Genomic DNA, 24,760 nt, shown 5'->3' on the forward strand with positions numbered 1-24,760 from the left:
TTTGAATCTTATCATTAAATGTTTTTTCTAAATATTAATTCAAGATAGTCTCTACTTTTAAAACACATATACAGAGGACAGTTGAAAACAAAGGGTTAGTAAATACTACCTACTGTTTCAAAGAGAAAAACTTTGTCTACCACTAGAGAAAAAGCTACCATTAGGAGAAAAGTTGTAGACAACAAATGAAAAATAATTCTCGCAACACAGGTTCATAAATTTTTAAAGTAATAGCAGGAAATAACCAAGGCGATGCCACCCACATGATTGGCACTTTAAAAACAAAGTAGTGGCTTACACTAAATTGCAATGCTAAAATGTTAATGGTTGAAATCAGGAACTGATTTTGAATCCCATTTCTCAAGCTTCTACAGTTCAGTTGCTTGTATTTATTTTTATTTTTTCACTGCAGAGCTCACTTGCCTTGAATTGCCCTATGCAGTTCTCTGGTGCCATCTACTCAATCAGTAATTGCACCCCACACATACACATACACATATTGGACGTTTTCTTGTGACCTTAATGCACAAATTATGCATCAGTCTGAAACAAAAAAAATATTGCTTGCAACTATTTTATTTCATTAAATATTTTATTAAATGCTGAAGTGACTTCTCAATTATTTGTTAAAAGTTTGTTTCATCCATCATTATTTCTTTATCTGCTTGATCACCATTTAAAGTTCCACTATATTTTAGTGGGATGTTACAGCATGCATCCAGGCATTTATATGTCTGGACCAGGAATATTTTTGTCATGGCCGTGGATTTTCTTCAGGTGTTGTAAATAGGCTCTTTGACCTTAATTACTCTTTCCTCTGTAGTCTGACTTTTGACTTATTTTGTTGAGTAAATTTAGTGTGAAAGTATTGGAAAAGTCCCATGGCTTGTTGTTGTTGTTGTTGTTGATTGGTTGTTTTTCTGAGATGACTCTTCTGATTTTATTCTCTTCTTGCTCAGATTAAAGGATGTATTACTGGGGATCCTACTGTAAAAAGTTATTGCTACAGATTTGAAGTGTTCTCTGCAGAACCACACTGATTTCACTAGAGTTATTTCAATAGAAGTTTTTTTGAGATCAACTATGTGTTTGGTTGTTGTTTTTTTTAAACACTATCTAAGTAATGCTTGTATTTTGATTGTTTCTTTTGTCTACTGTTATGCCATACTCATGGCTATTAACACCATAGATCCTAATCTCCTGATTATCCTTTTGTTCCATTCTTTCATTTTCAATGATATCTACGCTATAAATTTCTTACATAAACACTGAGTTCTCTCTTATCTATATATTAGCTTAAATTTTTACCTCACCATGATAATGAATGTATCCTTTCTTGCTGTGTGTACTGCTTGATGCTCAGCTGGGCAGCAGCATTTCTGCACATCTTGTACAGATCCATACTGTCTTGTCTTGAGTATAATTTTCACTTTTCTGGCTGTTGTGTTCCACTCCGGGATGCCTATATTATTTTTTTGTTCTGAGAGTTATATGAATTGATGAACATGTATGAATAGATGCAAAGGGAGCAGTGAACTAGGTGATAGAGAGATTGCATAATTGAAGAATGGATGAAGGAGTTGTGCATGCATAAAATCTAACTGCATGTACTTCTAGAATCTGGCTTTTATTGTAGAACAATATTTATGAAGGAATAATAGATTTAGTATTGCCCCTTGATGATGCAAAGAGACTGAAATTTATTAGCTGAGAGCCTGATATTTATTTCACTGTCAGTTGTCCATGAACTAAACACCTTAGCTGATGGTGATAATTTCCTTCACAAGTTCCTGACATTTCCATTACCTGTTTGCAGTTTTCACAGCTCTGACTGAATTTGCTTCTTGTTGAGAACTGAAACGTACTGCTTGATGGATTTGTGCTTTTATCTGTGAAATCTTGGAGTTATAAAGAACCTACTCAAAGAACCACTTGCAAATCCTAATGCTGCAAACTGAGCTAAACTAAGTTTTTCTACTGGAATTAGCAAACAACGTGAATGTGGAGAAGAATGAGATATTTTAATGTTTAACTTGATCTCCAGAAACAAAGAAAAACTAACATACAAAGGTCTTTAATTCCACCAGTGATAAGTAGTTATGATTGGGGTGTAAAAGACAGCATCTGTTTAACACAGCTTAATGCTGCCAAACTGTTGAAGATAAATAACTTCCTTGCTGTAGTCTGGAATATACTGAACAGCTTGAGCCAAGGAACAGTCAGTTTATTGGCAAGGGGTGGAAAAACATGCTTGGCTTTTCCCTCTTGTAAATAAATGAGGGGTATGGTAATGTGAAATAAAATAAACTGCATTTTAAAAAAATGCACTCATTTATAACCATTGGCATTGAAAAATGTTTAATCTCTCTGATATCTAACACTGCCTAAAAATGAGACAGATGCTGGAAAAAAATATATATTGGAAAAAGAGGTTAGTTGCAGTTGCTACTCACTCGTGGATGTAATTAAGAAATCAGACATGTACACATGGCCACTTCTCAGTGAAGGTGGTAGAAAATTGACAACACTGACATCAAGAGAGAGGAAGATGGCGATCAGCAGGGTATTTTTGCATTCAGGTCGGGAATGTGTAACTTGCTTTTTACCCACTGGCTGAGAGAGATTAAAGTAGCAGGAGAAAGTGGAAGCAAGCATCGATGAATATTGTAAGGGACCGAGAATAAATTTGAGTGAAAAGGATGGAATTGTCCTAGTTTCTTGATGATAGAGAGAGAAGGCAGCTAGTGTTTAGTTCAGTCTTTACATTTCTCCATTTTTTCTAGAAATATTACTATTTTGAGGAGAAATAAAAGTGATCTTCATAACATATTCATCATAAACGCTCTACTTTGTAGGGATGTTATTGTACTGTAGGAGTTTTGATGAGAAGCAGTGTTGGTATAATTTTCTTTTTAAATGTGGTGGCATTTCTTCTCCAAACAGAAACTTCTGTGCATTGAGGAAGCTAAGTTAATATGCCTTCATATACATCTGAAAATCACATGTAAAGCATTCCTCTCCTTTTAATACGTTCTTCCTCCCCCTTGACTCAATTATTTATTGATCTTTCCTCAAAACCTCTAAGGCTGAAGATAGCTAAATGTCTCTGAGCAACCTGTCTGACTTCTTGTTAAACTTTGTGGTGAAAAACATTGTTCATGCTTGCTCTGGACATTTATTTTCCTCGACTTATACCCGCTGTCTCCCATTCTCCTATCTAGTGCCACCAGTAAAGAACCTGGCTCCATCTTAGGATTATTCCTCATTTTAAGATTCTGGTCTCATCCAGGTTTTTAAGAAAACAAGAGTCGTGGCTGTTCTGGTTACCCCAAGATCACAGCTGTTACACATACCTTATGTGTCATGTTGTGCAAATTACCTTTTGTCACTTACAGTAAGCATGAAAAATTAAAGAAAAATAAAAATCTTTTAAAATAATCTGGCATTTTGCAGGCACTAGAGAACAGCAACAACAAACACAGAAGAACACTGCTGCCTGCACAGAGGTGCTGCAATAATACTGCCGTTCTGGACTGCTGGTCCGTCTGTGCTGTCATCCAGACTGACCTGAATGAGAACTAATGTATCCTCCCATTTTTGACCAATGACTCAAACTGCTTTTGCTTATGGTTGTGCAATGGTGCCTGATTTTAGCTGAAAGCAATGAAAGCATTTGAGTACTTGTCAGGCATATTTTTTTTTTACTGTTTACTTCTATGCTACATGATGAACCTACAGTAAGCCTGCAGTGAGCTTTATTTGATAGTAGTACAAAGATGCTCTTGAATAACAAGTGCCTTAATTGACAATGAGGACATTTGTTTTTTCACATTTCTCCATGAATGAGGGAAATTTCTTAAAAATATCCTGTCCAAGGTTATGCAGATGCAAATAGAACCTAGCACTTCAGATTGTGATTCAAATACTGCAGCCATGCTGTGTAGTCTCAGTATCCTTTTCTCCCATTTTCAGGATGCTTCTTAGTATTATAGTGCATGTAATCTGCAGCAGAGCTTTGTTTGCATGAGAAAGTACACTCCAAACTACTGGCTGCCATTCCTGACCATTTCCACTACTGTACTTTTCCAAGTTACTGGAATCTTTTGTGGTCTCCAGTAAGGGCCTTCAAACAATGTTTAAAAAACTCCAAAACCATCTCTAAACCATCAGAGAAATACCTGCTATGTGTAAGAGAGCACTATGACAAGGAAGCTATTTTTTTTTTTTTGCTTTTCAATCATTGCAGTCCTATTGAAAATGTCTTGTATTCTATGTAGGTTGAGATAGGTAGAAATATTGATAATGTGTATGTTTGGTTTTTTGGTGTAGAAAATAAGAAAAGTATAAATTAGTAATAAGTTGGGTAATATTCTAAACATTCTTGTCAGCAAGCATTAGTAGTAAGGTTTAGGGCTGATGCGATTCAGTGAGGTTTTGTTTCATGCAAAGAATATCAAGGAAATATCAAGGAACAATGAAACTGAAAGCATCTGTTAACAAGGGGATGTCTGTTAAAATAAGGAACCAGAAGAGTAACCCATAAGATGAGCAGTGTTGTAAAGAATCTTTTTTTTTCTCTGCTTAGGATGGCGAAACTGTGTTGCTCTGACAGTTGTTTGACTCCTTGTGTTTAGTAATCTGGTGGGTCCGGCTGCTGGCTGGTGGGCAGCTGTCCCCATCATGCAGCTGGCATTCCCTGGGAGTCACTCAGGAAGGCCGTTTTGCATGTCTGTAGATGTATGGTACTACCCTACGTTTAAATCTGTCCCCTCCTGGCTGTGATTAATGTCATTTGGCTGTGAAAGCTGTGGAGGCAGCTTGCAGCCCTACTACCCATGCTGTACTTGTCTCTGTTTTAATGGAGTGGTTCAATTTGCATGGCTGTATTCGTCTGGTACCTTTCTCACACACAATAAAAATTCCTCAGAGATGCATCATGTGCGCATTTACCTGATTATTAAAACAGTATTTCTTAATCAAAGAGAAAAGATTATATTAACTGATACCTCATATGTATGTAATTTGATGCAGTGGTCAGGCAATTTAGTAATTAGTCACATAAGACAGTTGTTTTTGGTGTTTTTTTTCCTTTTTTTACTTGAAGGCCTTCCACTCTAAATCTTTGTGGAACAATGTGGGAGGGTGCCTGCACTTGTTTTACCATCTTGACAAAATGGTGGTTTTCAAAAGAATGAAGGAGCTTGGGTAGAACACATTAAGGTAGAAGACCACATTAAGGCAGGTCTGTTATTTTACCAGGTGATGCGCCTCTGATTGTTTGGGCACCTGCAGAGTGCAACATTATGTGATACTGACAGCATAGTACATCTGAAGAATAGCTTTATGTCAGGTCAGGCTTTCGGTAGTTTTGTGGTTTTGCTTAATTTGCTTTCATACTGACAAAGGTGCAGAGTTGCTCAACAGATGACAATCTGTTCTTGAACCCTGGAAATCTGAATGTGTTGGTCTTGCTTTAACTCTGGCAGCAGTGATTCTGCACATGAGCAGCCAAGTACAGAAGAATGTTTGGTTGCAGAAAGCCCCTTTTCTTGCTGAATGCATATGGCCTCCCTGTTACTGTAAGCAATTATTTAAGACATTTTCCTTGTAATTCCTTGAAAGAGGGGGGACCTTCAGTCATACTACCTGCAAAACCGACTTGGCTCATGTCACATCATTCAGCATCTAGGATAGCTCCTAGAAAACTGAGAAGGTGTTGTTAAACTGAAGCCATTCGGTATATTGACACCAGTAAGAGAAAAATCTCACTTTTTATGTTATCAAGAGGATTTTCCTCAAAACAGGAAATGCATATGACAAAAATAGTTCCTAGGTTGTTGTTATAGGGACTTGCCTATTCCTCCCTTCTAACCTGGGAGGCTGATTATTCTGGTTCCTACTCTGTTTTCACTGGGAATGCTCATTCTTCACTGGATGAAAAAAAAAAAGACTTTTCCAATTGCATGTCTTATCAAACAAACAAAAAAGGCACTTTCTTTGAAGAAAGAAAATTACAAAAAAATATTTTAGTAATGCTGGTAAAGAATGTTTGTCTGTAAAAATCCACTATGTAACATAAGGAGTAAACCCAGCGCTGCATAAGGTGATGGACATTTTGTTTTCCTTTGATAGCTTTTACAGCCCCAGGAGATTTTAATTCAGGATTCTGAGTATCGCCCCAAACTTAGTTGTTGTAGCTCATCTATTTGAATTCTTTCTGAAGTGCTGGGTGGACATATTTCTTCTTCTGCAGTATTTCTGAGAATGTACATTGTGGCAGTGTTGAGAGTTGTCAAACTACCACACAGTCTGCTTGGGGTAGGTAAAGTGAGTCCTCTCTATGGTATATAAAGCTTGTGAGCTATTTCTGAAATGGAAGCTGTTCTATAAGTGTTTTAGGCATAACTACAAGAAAATGGAAGAGAACTCACTGTAGAAATCATAGAGAACCTGGTAGGCTGGTACAGGCTCTTCAAGACATTACCTGCTGTAGGCACAAAAAAGGTATTAAGAGCTTTAGAGTACGTAAAATAAGCAGCTGCCTATCCTAGCTAGGTGGTATGGTTTGCAAAGAAAGAAGCTTGTATCTGTGGTGTATTTGGTGCTTTCTAGCAATGATTATTGGCTGATAAAATTGTGAAATGCTAAAGCTGATCTTTCTAACCCACTTATCTTTCTCTTCCCACCCAGGGAAGAGAAACCACTGAGTTTTTTAGCAGTGCCTGTTTCCACCTTATTTTGTAAGATTTGTTAAAAATGAGAATTGTGGACAAAAATAACTGCAGGCGAGGGTATCAGTAGCTTGGTTATCAAGCCAACTAGATACAGATGAAAGACACCCAATGGAGATAGGATTCATTGCAGGCGTAAAAATATATTGTATGTAGAAAGATTAGTACCTTAGCCTCTTTCCAGATAACGCTAGTCCATTACAGCTAAATGTAAAGCAAGTTTGTTTGATACAAAATAAGGAAGAAGAGAAGTTAAAGAACTTCACTGAATTTAATTACCTTCCATAAGAGTCTTCTGTGCAAGTTTATCTCAAGATCTCACCGTCTTCCTCAGGAATGGACAGTTGAGTGAGAATGCATAATTATAACTGTCTAAAACATTGGCTGCCAGCTGTCATGAGTGCATTTCTGTTGAGCACTTTCTGGTGCTAGTTAAGAGTTTGGAAGAAAGCCATTTCTCAAGTTAGTGCAATACCTATGTGAAGAGGAAAGCAAGTTTAGTACAGGAGTAAAGCCATTGCTTTTGCTGAAGAAATTAGATGTGACTGCAAAATAAGCCTTCAGCTGGCAAAGCTGTTTGTCATTTTTTTCTTCAGTGTGTGTCTGTACAAATATATTGTATTTGAACAGATCCATAAATTCTTTGCTAATTATATGACATTATTTGGGAAAGCTCATATGTCTTACTATGCTGATATAAGGATGAACAAATGTTAGGTGTTGAGAATAGTTAATCAGCAGTTCTTGTTAACCACAATCTTCGTATGGCTTATCGTGTCCTAGACTTCTCTTGCATCTTAGAGAATGAGAACTTAGTTGTGTTTGTTTTTTTATACTTAAGATGGGACCATATTTCAAGTTAGTGCTTTTAACTGGCAGTGCTTTGAAGGCACTATGGGGATTGAAGGGACTATAGAAATGCAAAACACTTTTATTATTACTGTTTGGCTAAAATTAGATTCTGCTCTCTCTAAAACAAAAATTGGCCAAAATTAATATTTAATCCTATGGAGTATCAGTAATTTATTTTAAAAATTCATATGAACCTTGAAAACCATGCATTATAAGTGTTCAGGTGTTGAAGTTAGTGTAATTCAGTTTTATAAAACTTTTATGTTTGGAAGGAACCAACAGAATCATTAATTTCTAGGCAGTGTATGGAACATTCTCTCCTCCTTTCCATCTGTCTCAGGCAATCTTTTTCTTTGCTTTTTTTTTCTTTCTCCTTTGAGCAAAAATGCTAAGTAATCCTGAAGACAGAAGCTGTATTTATAGTCCCCCAGCTAGCTCATGGAAAGAAGCATTAATGCAAATCAGTTTGTGCCTTTTAAAGAATACTGCAGTCATGTGATGCCTTCCTCAGACACGAAAGATGAGGTATATCAAATTTAGAAGCTTCTGATATAGGTATATCCTCTTAAACAAAAACTGTGTTATAAAATGAGAAGTATGCAATAAGGAAAAAGAAGTGTTGAATTTATGTTTGCTAGTAAGGAGAAGAGAGCGTGTATTATAGCAACAAAATGCTAATAAAAACCTGTTGGACTCCCCCCAGCTCTGACAATCGCAATGTTTGTGCAAAGCCTGCATTACTATTTGTTAATATGGTCGCTGTGGCAACTGGAAACCTACAGCTCCTTGGTGAAAACAGAAGTGGGCGAGTGGGAGAACATGAGCACCAGCTTCACATCTGCAAATGCCTGCTTCAGCTCTTCTGCCTTTTCCCTTAACATACTGAAGCTATTCTCTTTGTTTCCTTTTCCATACTGATACTGGAAGGGTAACTGTGAGTGCAAAGTGGTACAATATCTAAACTGTTTGAGAGGTAAGGCTCCTACTTGCTTGATTTCCAGCCACTTCTTCCAGATTAGACAGGTCTCAGGGTGCTGAACTGGCTTATTGCAGCTAGCACAAGCATTGTAGGCACACAGCCGGCAAACGCACATTAACCTGGAGACTTGTAGCTGTGCTTTTAGAGAAAAATGTAGGCAAGGCATACAGCCCCACTTGAAAGTGCTGAGTCAAGCCTCTTGGAGCTTACAATCCTTTGCTGAGGTCACAGTACAAATCAGTAAAACACAGTACAAATCAGTAAAAAACAGGCAGATCTCAAAGCTGGCCCCATGCAGCCCTACCTTAGTCCTCAGTCTGCAGCGTCTCTGGGAGCTGCCCCAAAAGATCACTCATAGCTTTATTTGTCTTTTGTGAGTCTTTCTAAACAGCATCCCATTGAAAATCTTGGCATGTGTGACATTTGAGTACAAGTCCCCTGGCCCTCTGACTAGCACATGTATAAGGAAAGGAGCAGGTCGTTGAACTGGTAGAAGAATTGGTGGGGAAATGTGGCTTCTGGCTAAGTTTGCACCTGGGAAGCAGTGGACTCAGTTTGCTCCAGTTCTTCAGGGAGTTTAAATCAATGCATCAGAATTTAAAAAATCCAGTTAAAAATATAGGATTTGTTTTCCTGTTTCCAGAGACGTGGGGTTGAGCATCTGTGAGGACTCAGAGGGGCTGTGCAGAGGGTCAGAGCACTCGAGGAATGCAAAGGCTGGGTGGTAGCTCAGGGCATAATGGAGATACATTCTTTCTGTATCCACCAAAAGTGTTCTCCCACCTGGTACAGCTGAATGATTCACTGAATTTAAGGATTTTTTTTGCTTGAATATTTATTTATTCTTACTACCTTTGAAAACTGTATTGGCCATTGTGCCATCTTAAAGCTTTCTGTAGGCCCTAGTATCGCTTCTGGAAATGAAAAGAGACCTCAGATCCTCATGCAGATCAGCACTGCCTTATTGCTGGTGGTCTGAGTAGGGATGCTGGAGGATTGTTGGTGGACACAGGAGCACGTGTGGTGTCTCCGGTGTGACAGAGCCCGGGGCTTGTTGGTGTCCCACATTGCCTCTGTGTCCTTCCTCACTAAACTCCTTGTCCTCAATAATGTGAAATCTATATTTACCTAGAGATATGTAAAATAGGCTAATTAATGTTCAATCACTTGGACTTTTTTTTTTTTTGAAACTAAGTTCAGTCACAGAGCTGTGTGTTTCATGGGACTTGTCAGGAAAGATCAGCTAATGTTTCTAAGGATTGTCATGATGTGTAAAATATTCATGATTCGTATACGGCAGTTTAAGGAAAGACATAGAATCCCAGAAATTTTGACTTTGCAGAAGGTGCTATACTCATTAATGAGCTGTATCTGTCGGTTTTAATAAGCACAAGGACTTCTCCCTTTTTCTTTCTTATAGGACTTAGCAACCAACTAGGAAGCCCATTGCAGTTGTAGGGTTTTCTGAGTTTTTAAGTTTTACTGCAAGACTGCTATTGAATATCCAGTGTTAAGTTCACTAAAGCTGTCATGGTGTGGTTTTGTGATTTTATTTTTTTTATTTTTTTTTACTTTTGTACCTTTTCTTCCAGTTTTCTAGATAGTAGATGAAGATGTTATCATTGTGTGTCTGTCAAACACCACTGATGTGACAGCTTGTCAGTGCTCCTTCTGGACTTCCCATCCGCTATGATTTGCCAGAAGGTGATTCTGGCAAATTTGTCATACAGCTGGTTAGTCAAGCTAGTTGGCAAAGCCAGCCTAAGCCGTAGAAATAAACCATTCATTTACGTGCTGTATAGTCTCTAGGTCTGCAAAAAACATCCACTGTCCTGGTCTGTAACTGTTTGGTTTTGTTTTTTTCAAAATTTGTGTGTGTGTCCTCAGTGGACAGCCGAATTCAAAAACAAAACCAAAATACCTCCAAACTCAGAATCTGTGTGTTTCTATGGTCATAAAGTATTCCACTGAGGAGAGAGGGGAAAAGAAAAAAAACAGCAAACATTTAAAAAGAAAACAAATAACTGAGTAGCCACATTTGGTTATTATCTTGCTGGTTTTACAGCCCTGACGTTGAAAGAATCTACAAACTTGTCATGCAGATAAATGTGGGGAGAATAATTTTTTTATTCTGAAAACAGACATTAAAGAATTCTTTTTCTGTAGTTACTTTGAAAGATTTTAAAAATAGACACCTTCAAATGAGCCTGGGCACAGAGATGCAGCATCAGACAGCCAGAGGAAGTCATCCTGCAGAGAATGACATTCAGAGATTGAGTAGATTCTTGTAGTTAGTGTTGGCATACTGTGAACAGGGGTGCAGAAACTGCTTTTGTTGAATTACTCAATGAGATTACAGATGACTGGAGACTATAGAAAGGGAGCAGACCCAGGACCCCACAGAGCATTATGTGTCGAGCATGATACTGAAGCAGAACCTTCCTTATTGGGTTCAGCAGTTCATCATACAAAAATATGCACATCTTTTGCAATATTTCCTGTTAGCTTGTGGAACTGAATTGTTTGTGGTTCTCTGGAATCCAGTTATTAGTCTATGTGGCAAGTAAGACTGGAGTTCGTCATAATTGAATTTCATGTTATACTTCAGTTATTACAAGTTATTATTCAATTTGGACTTTTTCTAATTTCTGGAATGTTGCAAATTTTTTATATATAGGTATACATATACACAAGTATTTATTAATCTGGTTATATAGATATATCAGTTTTCTGTATTAGCTGTAGTCATCTTGAATTAGTTTGTATGAAGCGATGAGATTTACAATTAAAAGCTTATATTGGTCCTCTCATCTGCAAAAGAATGGGTGTGCCATTCAGCAAAACCTGGACAGGCTGGAGAGTTGAGTGGAAAGGTACATGCGGCTCAAGAAGGGCAAGGGTGGAGACTACACCTGGGGAGGATTAACCACATGCATCAGTACAGGTTAGGGGGCTGACCTGCTGGAGAGGAACTCTGTGGAGAAGTACCTGGGTGGATGGTGGGTTGGTCGTGAGCCAGCAGTGAGCCTTTATGGCCAAGAAGGCCAATGGTACCCTGGAGTGCATTAAAGAAAAATGTGGCCAGCAGGTCAAGGGTCTTTTCTCATCCTCTACTGTGTACCTGTGAGGCTGTACCTCGAGTACTGTTTCCACTTCTGGGCTCCCCAGATCAAGACTGGAAACTTCTGGAGGGAGTCCAGCAGAGGCCCACGAAGATGACTGGGGGCTTAGAGCAATCTCCCTTACAAGGAAAGGTTGAGAGATCTGGGAGTGTTCTGCTTGGACAAAAGGAGGCTGAGAGGTGACTTTGTCAATGCTAGATAAGGCCTTTTTTTTTTTTTTTTCATTGGTGCCCAGCAATGGGCACAAACTGATATACAGAAAGTTCCATCTCAACATGTGGTAAAACTTCTTTACCTTAAGGGTGACAAAGCACTGGAACAGGCTGCTTGGAGAAGCTGTGGAGTTTTCTTCTCTGGAGATATCCAAAACCCACCCTGACGCTTTCCTAAGTAACCTATTTTAGGGAACCTGCTTTAGAGGAGATGTTTGCCTTGATCTTCAGAGGTCACTTCCTATTCCTACAATTCTGTGATTCTCTCAACTATTTATATATAGGGAGAGCAAGCAGTCTATGGAAACCAATGAAGTGGCACCCTGTGTCTTCAAATTATCTAGCAACTAGACTTGATTAAAACTGATACTGAATTTGGCAAGTCAGAAAGTTAGGACAATCTATAAAATTAATCAGCCACAAAGTGCTGTGTGAAGATTGGCAACTCTTCATCCAAGAAGTTTTGGAAAATAAGCACAACTGGCACTTGAGATCCCCAGTGCATCTGAGAACAATATGCTTCACAGCAGTCTGTCACAAAACAGCATGCATATTAGCAGTTCATTACTAATTAAGACTGCCACATGTGCAATAACTGCACATACATATGATGATGATGATATTCCTGGGAGTTCTGCTGTGTGTATGAATTGGCTGTGGCACATGCTGTCACTCAGGGTCCTTTCTACAAGGAAGTGCTTGCTCTTGGTTTCACAGAGACTCTTTTGGAGTGCACCAGGTTATTAGCCTGCGCAATAATTTTGTTGCAACAAATTAAAAGTGATTTTTGGATGAAGCAGCATCACTGTTGCAAGTGACTGCTATACGACCCCTGGAAAACCCAAAGGAAAGTAACTTATTATTCATCTGGATTGTTTTAAGGTAAAATTTCAAAAGGTAAGGCAGGCTGTGATGAAGTTCTCCTTAACTCAGTGTCTCAGGAGAAGCCTGGATGGGAACAAAGTTCCTGGTCAGTGATGATTATGTTATAAAAAGATGCATGTTTCTTTATCACTAAAATGCACTTTTAGGTGTCTTGTAAGTGCTTCCCACTCTGTTCATAAACTTTTTGGTGTGCTGTATGAGCACTGCAATTCACAGCTCTAGGTAAACAGTTTTCACAATACTGTTAAGTCTCCATCCTAGTTATTTTTTCTTGGCTGAGTAGCCCAGAAGATAAATGAGAGCTTGGGACTTTATTATATATGAATGTGTACCAAATACTGGATGGCTCAAGAAAGATAATGCATATATTTTTACTCTGGACAGAGCTTTCTGCTGCATAGTGTGATGCTCAAGGAGTGGCACAAATTTCTTGTCTGGGTCTCTGGTAGGTTCAGGCTGAATGATTTCCTGCCAAACTTCTGGAGTACCTCTAAAGAGGTACTGCAGTGTAGGTGACCTTAGTGACATGGAGTGGGTAGGCATACAGTTTAACCCGTCAAGTCAAATAGATCCTGTTGTTCAAACAAGTTTGCAGTACATTTTGAAATGGTCTTGAAATGATAAGAAAGAAGTACTGGGTGTTGTTATAGGCACTTCTTTCTGGTTCTCCTTTCTCATTCTTGTCTTTCTGCTTGGATGGCTCTTTAAGTCAAGATCAGTTCATTCATTACTGGAGAGCAGCATTTCCTGCTACCCACTTCTGTTCCTGATCCTCAGAGGCACTTTGTTGTAAGACAGAATGGTTAGAATTGATCTTGCTGTTAAAGAACATTGTTTAGTGTATTCCAATGTTGATGCATCACATTTGTTGTAATTGCAATCTTGACTTCACTGGTGTGTTTTGAATGTTTACATGGAGTAACCTGAAGCAGTTTTGCCTGGTAATTTAACTGAGAAATTAATTTCAGTAAATAACTCTAACACTTGAATGCCTTTTAAGTGCAGAGTTTAATTATTTGTCTAAATAATACTGAATCTTTTGACTTAAAACATTTGGGCCCTCTTAGTTAATTTCTAAGCTCTTGTCTGTGCTTGAGTTTCAGATGAGTGCTAGCAGATCCTGGCAGGACAGAGGAACTAATGCTGGGCAAGTATGTGGCCATACTTGGTGACTTCCAGCACAATAGAACGCTACTATAAAGAATTCTCGATTAAAAATTGCTCCTCCTTCTTTTGGTTGGGTCAGCAGAATGCTGAATCTAATTTTATATTGGTGCTGACCTAATTTTAGGAAGCTAGTTTCCTGTGGGGCCTGCATGGCTTCCTAGCCTATTTTCTGTGAGCCCCTTTTACAAAGGAATTGCTGAGGCTTGCCTTGGTGCTTCAGAAAACCTTAACCAAGGACAAAGCTTACAGCTATTTTCTTGCTGCTCTTCTAGGTTTCTTGAGGTATACTCTGAAATAACCTTTCCTTAAAGGTTTATCTTTTTGTTCAGGCAGTGGTAATTGTGGATTATTGCTGCTTGTGGTCACAGTAGAAACACAAGGGGAAATCAAATCATAGAGTCAAAAGCATTTTCCAACCGTGCTTGTTTTGAATGAACTTGAGTAGCTGTCATTACAATGTGAAAGTTTAGGCATATAAATAGTTAATTAAACACATTGTAGTTACTTATCCAAATGGTTTCTAGGAAAGGTGAGTGATTTTTATTCAGACATTAATACAAATGGAGGAGAGGTTAAATTCAGTCAGGAAAAAAAAAAAAAAGCTGCAGACAATTCTTTTTGAAAAAAGAAAGTGACGACCTTAGCTGCAACAGCTGGAGACAGAAAGCAAGCCTTCCTTTCAAGGCAACTTTGTACAACACTGTGCCAAAGTGAAATGCCATTGTTCTGCTATTGCTTACACGCTTTTCCTGTTTCAATGCACCTGAGTAGTCACTCTTGAATAGCATCTATTGTATGTGATAAGCTGTGAATAAGGAATGATGAAATGGTGACTTGCTAGAAAAGAGCAGAATTAATCTTCAGAATTCCTCATGCCTTGTATAGGGCCCTATGACAATTGGAAAACTGACAAGTGTGAGCATTGTTAAAATTCATGCAGGTTGGAAAAAGTGCCCCATTGGATTGTCCATTTAAGCATGCTTTTAGTCTGGAAGTTTCTAGTAGCTTGTTACAAATATATTGATTTTTTAAAAAGAAATTATTGACCTTTAAAACCCTAGAGTCAATTCCATGGCTTATTGCAGGCATTTTTAGCTATTTGTATTCACAGAGGCCTAGGCAAGAGATGGCAATTTGCAGAGTCAGACTGTAGCAATGATGAGAGGTGAGGGCTGGGTAGTGAAAGCCTTGTATTTATATAAATATAATTATATGGGACTGATCACAGTAAGCTGAGGTACCACTTGTGGGACTGGGTCCACATTCCAGAGTAGGGGATCTGCAACTTTGTGTCCTTGCTTCTTTCACCCTCTCCTCATCTGCAACTTTATTTCATTCCTCCCAATGCCTTTCCCCAGCCCATGCAAGGCATCGTAATGTTACTGTGCCCATCATGCAGCAAGCTCCAGGGCTCAGCACAGGACAGGACATGGGCATGGGTCTCCCACAGATCTCACAAACTCAGCAGCACACTGTGTTAAGCCAGTAAATGTGTTACCAAGCTTCCTCTTCCCCAAGGCTGAAGTCACAACCCCCAGGTTAGGGAGCATCTACTGCTGAAGGAAATAGGGAAAATTAATTTAACTATCAGATTTATTTAATTATTAAATGAGCTTCCACACATCAGAAAGATATCATGCATTTTTTATCATAACTGTGAATACAGGTTAATATAAAAAGAAGTGTTGTGTTTTTTTTTTTTTTAATTGGTCAGTAGAACCATGAAAATAGTGAATGAAGAGAGGGAAAAAATGGAAAGAAAAAACCTCTACTATCCTCATTGATTAAGAATTGTAAAATAAGATAGAGGCTTCATTTTATAAATTGGTTTGTGAGTCTATCTTTCTGGAGAAACAACTTGGAGTGCATGCTGTCTTAACAGTTATTGATAATATGGCAGTAAACTCATTTAGGACCCACCCTCTGAGCAGCTTCAGTACTCACTGTTGAGCTTGTGGATTTTTGAAAGAGGGCTCAGTGTTTGTACTACTAATTGTCCTGTTTACAAGAGGATGAGCTGGGGTATTTCTGCTCTGTCTTGTTATTCTTACATTTTCACCTCAGAAAATGAATTGTTTCTGAAATTCAAGTGGAGAAACAATTTTCTGGATATCAAAACATATGTAATGGTATACGAAAGGGATATTAGTTGCTGTGAGCACAGGCCTGAAGATGAAAACAATGCTGTCATATAGCAACTATAGATTGACAGTAGGTTAAATCATACATATTTGGTTGTTTTTCTGTGGACTTTTTCCTTTCTTTAAGTGCTCAGTAACATCACAGAATTTCCTGCCCCCAGCAGGATACCCAGCATATAGAGGGCATGGATCTGGAATATCAAAGGTATTCAGGGAAAAAAGTTGGCATGATTTAGCATGGCTCTGAGTCCCTACAGGTGAAGCCCAAATCCCCACTTATCTCTTCAGTTTTTATACTGCTGATGCAGCAGCATTCACACTTCTTCCCTTCTTTAACTCTTTTCTTCAGCAGACCACAGATTTTCAAGATGTTAGCACCATCTTTTCAGCATTTTAGTTACTGTTCCTAGGTCTTTTCTTTTTGTACCACCAAATCTCCTGTCCCTGGTACTTCTGGATGCCCACTCTCATATACTAGCACTGGGACACTAAAAGGCACTGTACATTCTGATGATCTGACACAACAACTTTATGGATATTGACCTGCTCACCAGAAGGCTCGGAATTCATTTTCTCTATCTCAGTGTCACAGAGAAAACCCATTTGTCCTGCAGTGCTGCAGAACAATTGACAAAGCTATGAATGATGTTAAATTGATATTAATAATGTAGCTATATACTAATATGACATTGAGAATAGTCTTTTTTCTCTGTCTGCTCCAGAACCAACCCAGCTCTTTGGCAGATGAGAGGGCTGCAGGTGCAGATGCCTTGTAGGAAGGTTTGCATCTCAAGACTTTTATTTTAGTACCCACCTATGGGTGGACAATAGGCCAGCCCCGTTTGGGGGAGAGGACATCTGTAATACCACTTACAAATTCTATTTGACAGTTTATTTTGTGACCTCTGTAATTATTTTCTTTTCCCCTTTTCATTCTTTCTATTACCACTTCTTTCTCTCATTTGACAATCCACTCTACCTATGTCTTTTTCATTCACTTGTGTACATTTTAGTCATTAGCAGAAGCAATGCTGCAAATGCTATGTTCAGGCTGCTCAAGGACTGTAGGGTCTTGCTTAAGGGAGCTGAACTTTCTCTGTCATTAAATCCTACTGGAGTGCTGTGCCAGGGCTGCTGAGCTCTCCTGTGGCATATAAGTTGTCTTTACATTTTTGGAATCCATAGTGGTATATATGCATTTGGCTCCTAACCTTTTTTCACTCCATTTGGGAGAAAGTAGACAAAGAATTATCATTGACATCTATCTTCTGAGGTACAGCACTGATAAACTTTTGGTTAATGTTAAACATAGCAGGTTTTCTTTTTTCCCTTTATAGTATATTTAGTAACAGTATGATGAAGAAAAATTAAATAATTCAGGCACAAAAACAAAAGAAGTGTAATAAAGTGATTTTAAGGTTCTCCTCAAGAATTCTGGAATTATTAACAACTTTTCTGGGAGGATAGCAAGTGGTACAAGTACCAGTCATCTGTGTAGAATCCAAGCTCATGTTTAGTCATCACTTTTCCCTTACTTTTCAAAGTTTCTCTTTTTTTTTTTTTGAGAAATACATTTTTTAGATCGAATTATCGTGCTTAGGCAGTGAATATATTCCAGAACAGGGTGGGTTGGTGTGAGTTATGCATTGGGGACAGATAGGAATGATCCCTCTCTATCATGATCAGGAGTTGAAATGGCCTGCATTGACAGCTCGTATTATCATTTTCAATATTTGAATCTATTTTTGTAACAGTAGACATATTGATACAAGATTTTAGGTTTGGCACAGGTAAATTGGATGGAAATTATATGATTGTTGTGGTACACTAGAAGTTGGATGTGATTATTCAGTTGTCCCATTTGGCATTATTACGGATCTTTGCTAGGGTTTTTTTATTTTTTCATCAAATATCCAACTTCATTGCAAGCACAAATATCCAACTTAATTATTTTCAACTCTGGAGGTTTCAAACCCATTAAACAGCAGAGGCTCAGTAATTGTTTTATTAATAATATTGGAAGTGTAATAATATTAGTGGCAACAGAGGGTGGTGAGCAAAACAATGAGAAAAAATGTAGAGGCATAAACAGCATCATTAAAACTGTTTCACAGAAGATAAACATGGCTGTCAGGTTAATATTTCAGACCACAGATAGCTGTTTCAATTAACTTTTTCTTCCATTTCCCTGGTGATGAAACTAGATGTAGAATTACTTGGCTTTCTTAGAAGTACGTGCTTTTCAGTATTGCTTCCTTTTCTTTACAGTGAAGCTAAGAACTATGATGTATTTTGGTTGTTTCAAAGTAATGCCTCCTATTTAATTCCATGGAAACCAGAGCAGATACAAAGTGCACAATAACACTATTTGAGAGAGCAAATTTGCAGTTAAAAAATGCTGCTTTTCAACAGTCACCACCATTAGCTATGTGTTTTTTTGCAAGGCATGAACGTGCTGCGCTCATAAAAATCTGTACCAATGGAGTTGACACACGGTTGCCATTGCTGAAACGCACCACCTACTGCCTCACTGTACTCACATCCATTGTTTGGTCTACAAGAACATGAAGCAAGTGTTGATGAATGTCAATAGGTGCCATTTTTTCCACATGGAGGAATTCAATGACGTATCTTTGCTTCACACACACTTTCCATGTCAGGCACCATTTTATCAGACTGCCCCTTTGCTGCCACTTGTCACACAGCAACAAAATGTAATGGAATATTTGTGGGAAGGTTCCTATTCTACTGCCTTACCATCAGCATCTGCCTCTGACATTGTAGGCCAACATAATGAAATGAGACCTTACTTTGAAAGCAGCCCACATAATAGCTGTTTTCTGCATTTCCTGATGACTGTTGTCTTTGCCTCATGTTTTATACACTCAGAAGTCTGTTCTGCCTCACTCCTTGAGGGCAGTGGATGGAGAAAAAAGAGTTCTGAGCCCCTCTGGGAGATGTGTTCTGCTGATTAGTACCCTGAGGTGTCCCTGGGAGAGAAACTTGAACTGTTTCTGAGCAGAACAGTGTCTGGAGCTGTTAGTTTTACTGTGACATAGAGTTTTAGAGGGTGATTTCTAGACGGGGTAATTCAGCTGAGAACCTACTGGTATAATGGAGTTTGTTTGGATTCATCATCATAGAGAGGATGTGGAAGAAGAGAAAAGGAAGATTTGACTGAACAAAAAAGCAGAGTAAGGGATGCCTTTTCTTTGGTCCACTCATTACTTTTTTGTGTCCATTGGTTGCAAGACCTCAGGGAATGAGGTAGAGATATACCTATACTATTTTGTGTAACTAGAACCATCAAAGCAGCTACGAGACTCATAATTGTTCAAAATTTTAACTCTAGTTGTAGTCTAGTCACAAGAGTAACATATGAGTAGGTTTGTTACGTGCTGGTTAACACCAATGAAGAGACATGCTTTCATAGATCTGAATTATAAGGTTTCTCATCTCATTAGGTACCTACTTCATATATTCTCATTCATTATAGTAGATATAATGGAGTGGTTATGGTGAAGTTGTGAGGATGTTTGTAAGCAAGGCAGAGTTTGTAGCTGCTTTAGGAGCTAAAGACAGGATAGACTGCTTTAAGCTTCCACGTTCTCTTATGTGAGAATGCCTATTTAAGTTTATGATTTCTGCCTGCAAGCGTACCTCAAAATTGGACGGATATACTTTGTGAAGCTGCAATTGTATTTCTGTTTCAGGAATTTTTTTTTTTCCTGCTTTAGTACCTGGCACTGTTATGATGTCAGGTACCTGTATGTACATGTGCGCAGTACACAGGCTCATGTGTGTGTAATGTCTGGTACCTAGAAAAAACTTAAGTTATTTCATTGTGAAGGTGGAAAGAAGTCTTTTAGAATTATGTCTCATGCTGTTTCCACCATACTTTGTTTTTGCCCTTGTAACTTCTTCATGCATTGGTCTTCCCCTGTACAATTCCAGTACCTTTGCTGTACACAGATCTGTTCTTTGCTGTGTGCTTTCAAGTCACACATTGATACAGACTCCAAACTTCCTTTTGTATCTATGTTTCAGTAGTTGTATTAGTAAAACCTGCTCCTGGATGGTTTTTACTCTGTGTAACCCTTATGTTCCTTCCCTTTTGTAACCTATGAATCACTTGGCTAAATATTACTCAACGTTGCCGAGAGTCAGAATAAGCATATTTTATGAAAGCACATGGAATTAATGTGTTGAATTAGGAAGAAAATGCTACATGCAGCTGGTTGAGTATAGCCAAAAATTCATATTATATCAAAGATCAATTGAAGATGTATCATCCACTGGTAGTGCTCTAGGGAATGCACTCTTAGCTCTTAGGTTTCCCTTTTTGAACTTAGTTTCTCTGTGTAGATTTTCTTTAATGTACTATCCTTAAGCTAGGCAATAACTCAATAACCATGTTGCCTCAAAAATGAAGTGAATATGTGCCTAGCGTATTTAGTTTCCTTATTTTGGAAATTTTGATTTACAGTCACAGAAAAATAGACAAGTAAGCTGATATTGAGTGAAGAGACTTTTCAAATGTTAATAACAGGAAGTAAACATTATTTTTACAGTGTCTCAGTTGTTGAAAGACATCAGCTTCCACAAGTCTGAATTGTAAGACAAAGCTCAGAAGTACGGGAAAAGATACTTTCTGGTAAATACAACTTTGTTCTTAGTTTGCATAAGTAAGAATGGACTATACCTTGGAAACTACAATCTGTTTTATCTCAGAGGGCATAAATAATGCTCTTTGAAATAAATAAACAATACAGATTTTCATGGAAAAATAATTTGCCTCAACAAAATAATCAAATAGAAACAGAATGTTCCTATAGTAATTTAACAAAGTCTGTTCAAACTCAACTGTGATTGCAGTGCATATGTTAATATAGATATATGCAAATGTTTATATATATATATATGTTCTGACACTGCATTCTAAACCCATTTCTTACATAGGCCTTTATGGTTCAGTTGGTTGTGCTCTTTGCTGGTGCATGTAGTCTAAGACATAAATGCTAGCAGAGTATAAATGCTGATAGCAGTGTGGTCAGGTTTGATGAGGAATACTAAAGCTTAAGGCAAAGAAAGCAGTAGTAATCCTCCAGCTGATTCGCTCATTCATTCCTAATTGTAGATCTTCTTTAATCAAATAAAAATAACAATAAACTAATAGAATCAAAGAATGACTTGGATTGGAAGGGACCTTAAAGCCCACCCAGTCCCAACCCCCAGCCCTGCGCAGGGCTGCCACCCACCAGCTCAGACTGCCCAGGGCCCATCTGACCTGGCCTTGAGAGTCTCCAGGGATGGGGCACCCACAGCTTCGCTGGGCATCCTATGCCAGTGCTTCATCACTCATCATCTTTTTTATATCTAGTCTAAAGCTACCCTCTTTTAGTTTAAAGCCACTACCCCTGTCCTAGCAAAATGTAATGTCTAATCATTAGGACTGGATGCCTGTTTTGCATAGCTTAAGTGTCTTATTTTCGTCTCTATGAATACTTGTGCCTTGGACTGATTAGATTTTACCTTGGTTTTTGACTTCATTTGTTACCATGTTACAAGTAGTTGCTGGAAGGCAATAGCAAGTGTGCAAAATGTTCACCGTTCAAAAATTAGTACCCTTGTATTATTCAACTGATAGCATTTTGTTGTTTAAATGTTACCTGTAGACACTGCTTTTTAACAGAGTACTGTGCAATGAGGAGGAGGTAATCTTGACTCCTTTCAATTCACATGCAGTGAACTGTGCAACAGTTGCCTGAGTCATAGGACCATTAACAGGATGCTCTGAAAGGAGTAATGTGTGGTGGTTGCAGTAGAGAATGAAAATTTGCCTGTGTTTGTACAGCTACGTGCAGGAAAGCATGCTTGATCAAGTGTCTGAGATGAAGTAGGTGCCTTCCTGGAAGTTGCTATCAAGAGCTGATAGGTTTCTGATTTATAAAGATTTAGATTTTAGAGGTCTTCATCATTGAATAGGGATTTACTTTCAAGTGAAATTTACAGAAATAAGTGAGAACTGAAGTGAAGGAGCTTCTGCTTAAGCTGATATTTTTAAGCTGAAGAACTCAGGTGAACCTTAATCTTTTCTGAATGACACCAGTTGTAGAACTAAATCCACTTATCTAACCACAGCAAGTAAAGCTGTTGCTTCCTCACTTCAGTCTGTGATGGTGAGCTGCCAGAGGAAAGGCTTGGTTCTCAAAGCTGAGGCATCCCCTGCTACTCATCAAAGCTGCCACCTGACCTCAGACAGCTACAGGTTTGGATTTAGGTCATGGATGCTTTAGCCTTTTTAGGCCCAGTCAGAGCACTGACCTTGAGGATCTCAGGATCTCAGCATCTTAGGCTCTCTATTGAGATTCCTATGGAGGGAGTTACTTGTTGTCTTACATCTCTTGACCACCCAGTTAGTCTGCTGGTAGATCATCTAGCAGGAATGAAGTAGATAGCAGCACTGCAATAATACCTCTGCGTTGACAGCACTACTTATTTTCCTCTTGATGTGCTCCCAGCTCACCAGTAAATGAATGAGCCAAGAGCTTGTTCACAGCTAAAACAGCATTGCAAGTCCTTGTTTGTTTACTTAAGTAAAAATATTGTGGTACAAAGGAACCTTCTCAAAAAGGTAAGTTGGAGCTCCATACAGTCATGCAATCCATAACACCTAAACTGTATCCAGACCTCTTTTCCAAGTTGTATTAAAAGCCACACTTTTCCTTAATAACCCACGTAGCAACAAACTAGTATCAAATTAAAGCATGTTTCAGCTTTACAGACAGCTCTTTGTACATGTGCTGACTTTGCAGCTGTTTCTTGCAGTCTTTTACTTCTGTAATTAGAACAATCATAAAGCAAGGCTAATGATATTCAACCAAGTTGTCCACAAGTCCAGAGCATTGGTTATCTCAAGGGTTTAATTTGCTGAGTATGGGGCACCATGATACAAGGTTTGCATGTGTGATGGCTAGAACCTGATTTTTTTAGCTCTTGTTGCCAAGTTACAAAAAGTGTTATCATGGTGGATTGTCTTAATAGGACCAAGATTCTACCTAGAAGGAGGCATACTGATGAAAACTGCTAATATAATGATGTCTCTGAAGAGAGGAGAAGAAAAACCCAAATAGTGAATAGGTTAATTTTGTATTCTAGACATCAGCCAGACGGGTCAAAAATAGCTGTTCAGACCCCAGAGATTATGACATGTGCTACAGCAGCGAGTGAAGAAGAGCTTGCATGCGGTAAACAGTTACTAATTTAAAACTAAACAGTATGAGGAGCACCAAGTGCTTAAAGACAGTGATCTGTCCTCAGAATGGCATTGTAGAGTTACTTGCCATGGAAACAATGGGATACCTTTACTGTCAGGTATTGCACCCAATCCTAAGGGAAAAAAAAGGTGAGTTAAAAAATAACAAAACAAACAAAGAAACAAAACCTCGCCAAAGCCTCCGTTACTGTTCAGATAGGTAGAAATAATATTGGTAAATGCTTCCTCCTTTTATCAAGTGAGAGGAATGTACCACATTCCGTATAGAAAAAGAGGTAGAGTCCATGCAGTCAGCTGAAGCAGTTCTGCCTCTTCTTGCAGATCCCTACCAAGTGCTTGAGGTTCTCTGAAACAATCGTTGTTTCCTCTGAACTATTTAAGAGACTGCGTGGGGGGCAGTAACTGTGGGGAGGGGTCCGTCACTGCCGTCCCCCGTACGTGTTGGTGCCCAAGTCACCTGCTTGTGGGTGTGGGGGCTGCCTGCAGGCTGCCATCCCCGTGGTGCGAGCGCAGGGACCCGGCCCCGTCCTCACATGGAGACGCCTTATTTTAGCAGCAGCGTCAGGACAGCGCTCTGTGGGTTTCCGATGCAATTTGTAAATGCGTTTTTTAAAAGGCTTTATGAAGCTCTTGCAGGAAAAAAAGCCACTCACGGCTGCAGCGCTTTCCCAGCACAGAGGAGGTGCAAAGCACCCCTCTCCTCCTTGCAGGCACAGAGGGAGAACCCCGCTTTGCTGTGCCCTAGGCTGAGAGGGGCGCGCCGCTGTCACCCTCCGGAGCCAACCGCTGGGTGAAAGCCTCGGCGTGACACAAACGGAGCCGCGGCGGGGTCGGGAAACCGCCGTCGTTAAACTCAACCCCAAACCTCTCACCCACCCTCAAGCCGTACCGGGGCCGAACGGAGGGACCGGAGCGCCGGGGGGGTCCCGTCCGGGATGCGCCCGGGGCTGAACGGCATAGCCGGGGACCGCGCGGTTCCGCTCGGGCAGCGCGTCGCCGTGCTTACCGTGCTCCCGCCCCGCGCGGCTCCTCGGCTGCTCTCGGTCCGCGGCCGGCACGAGGGAGATCAGCACCGGGGCCCCGCGCGTCATCCTCAGCGGCAGGGTGGGCTCGCTCCTCGCACCGGCTGCGGCTGCCTCCGCCGTGTGCCAGCCGCCGGCCGCCCGCAGCCAGAGCCGCCCATTCCGCAGCCGGCGGCGGGGGGGGGGGGGGGGGGGGAGCCGGAGCCGAGGGCCGGGGGAGGAGGGGGGCGGCGAGGCGGGGCCGTGCGGAGCGCCCGCCCGTCCTCGCGGAAAGTTCCTTCGCCCCGCGGTGGTCGCTCCGGGGCTGCGGCGAAGCCGAGCGTCTGCTCTGCCGCCCCTGGGTGCGGCGGGCAGTGCCCTTCCCGGAGTGATT

The 24,760-nt window shown here is 39.7% G+C and overlaps 1 protein-coding gene across 1 annotated transcript in view; it reads right to left on the reverse strand.

Moving 5' to 3' along the window:
- Positions 1–24,526, reverse strand: part of RASGEF1A (RasGEF domain family member 1A) — a 152,015-nt gene extending 127,489 nt beyond the window's left edge. The window contains exon 1 of the mRNA XM_065746998.1: positions 24,372–24,526. The gene's annotated coding sequence lies outside the window, so the exon portion shown is untranslated. The remainder of the gene's footprint in view (positions 1–24,371) is intronic.
- Positions 24,527–24,760: the final 234 nt, after the last annotated feature.

Source organism: Cyrtonyx montezumae, unplaced genomic scaffold (genome assembly GCF_038088225.1).
Source record: "Cyrtonyx montezumae isolate F1298 unplaced genomic scaffold, pur_monq_1.0 scaffold_4, whole genome shotgun sequence".
In the NCBI taxonomy this organism is placed as follows: domain Eukaryota; kingdom Metazoa; phylum Chordata; class Aves; order Galliformes; family Odontophoridae; genus Cyrtonyx; species Cyrtonyx montezumae.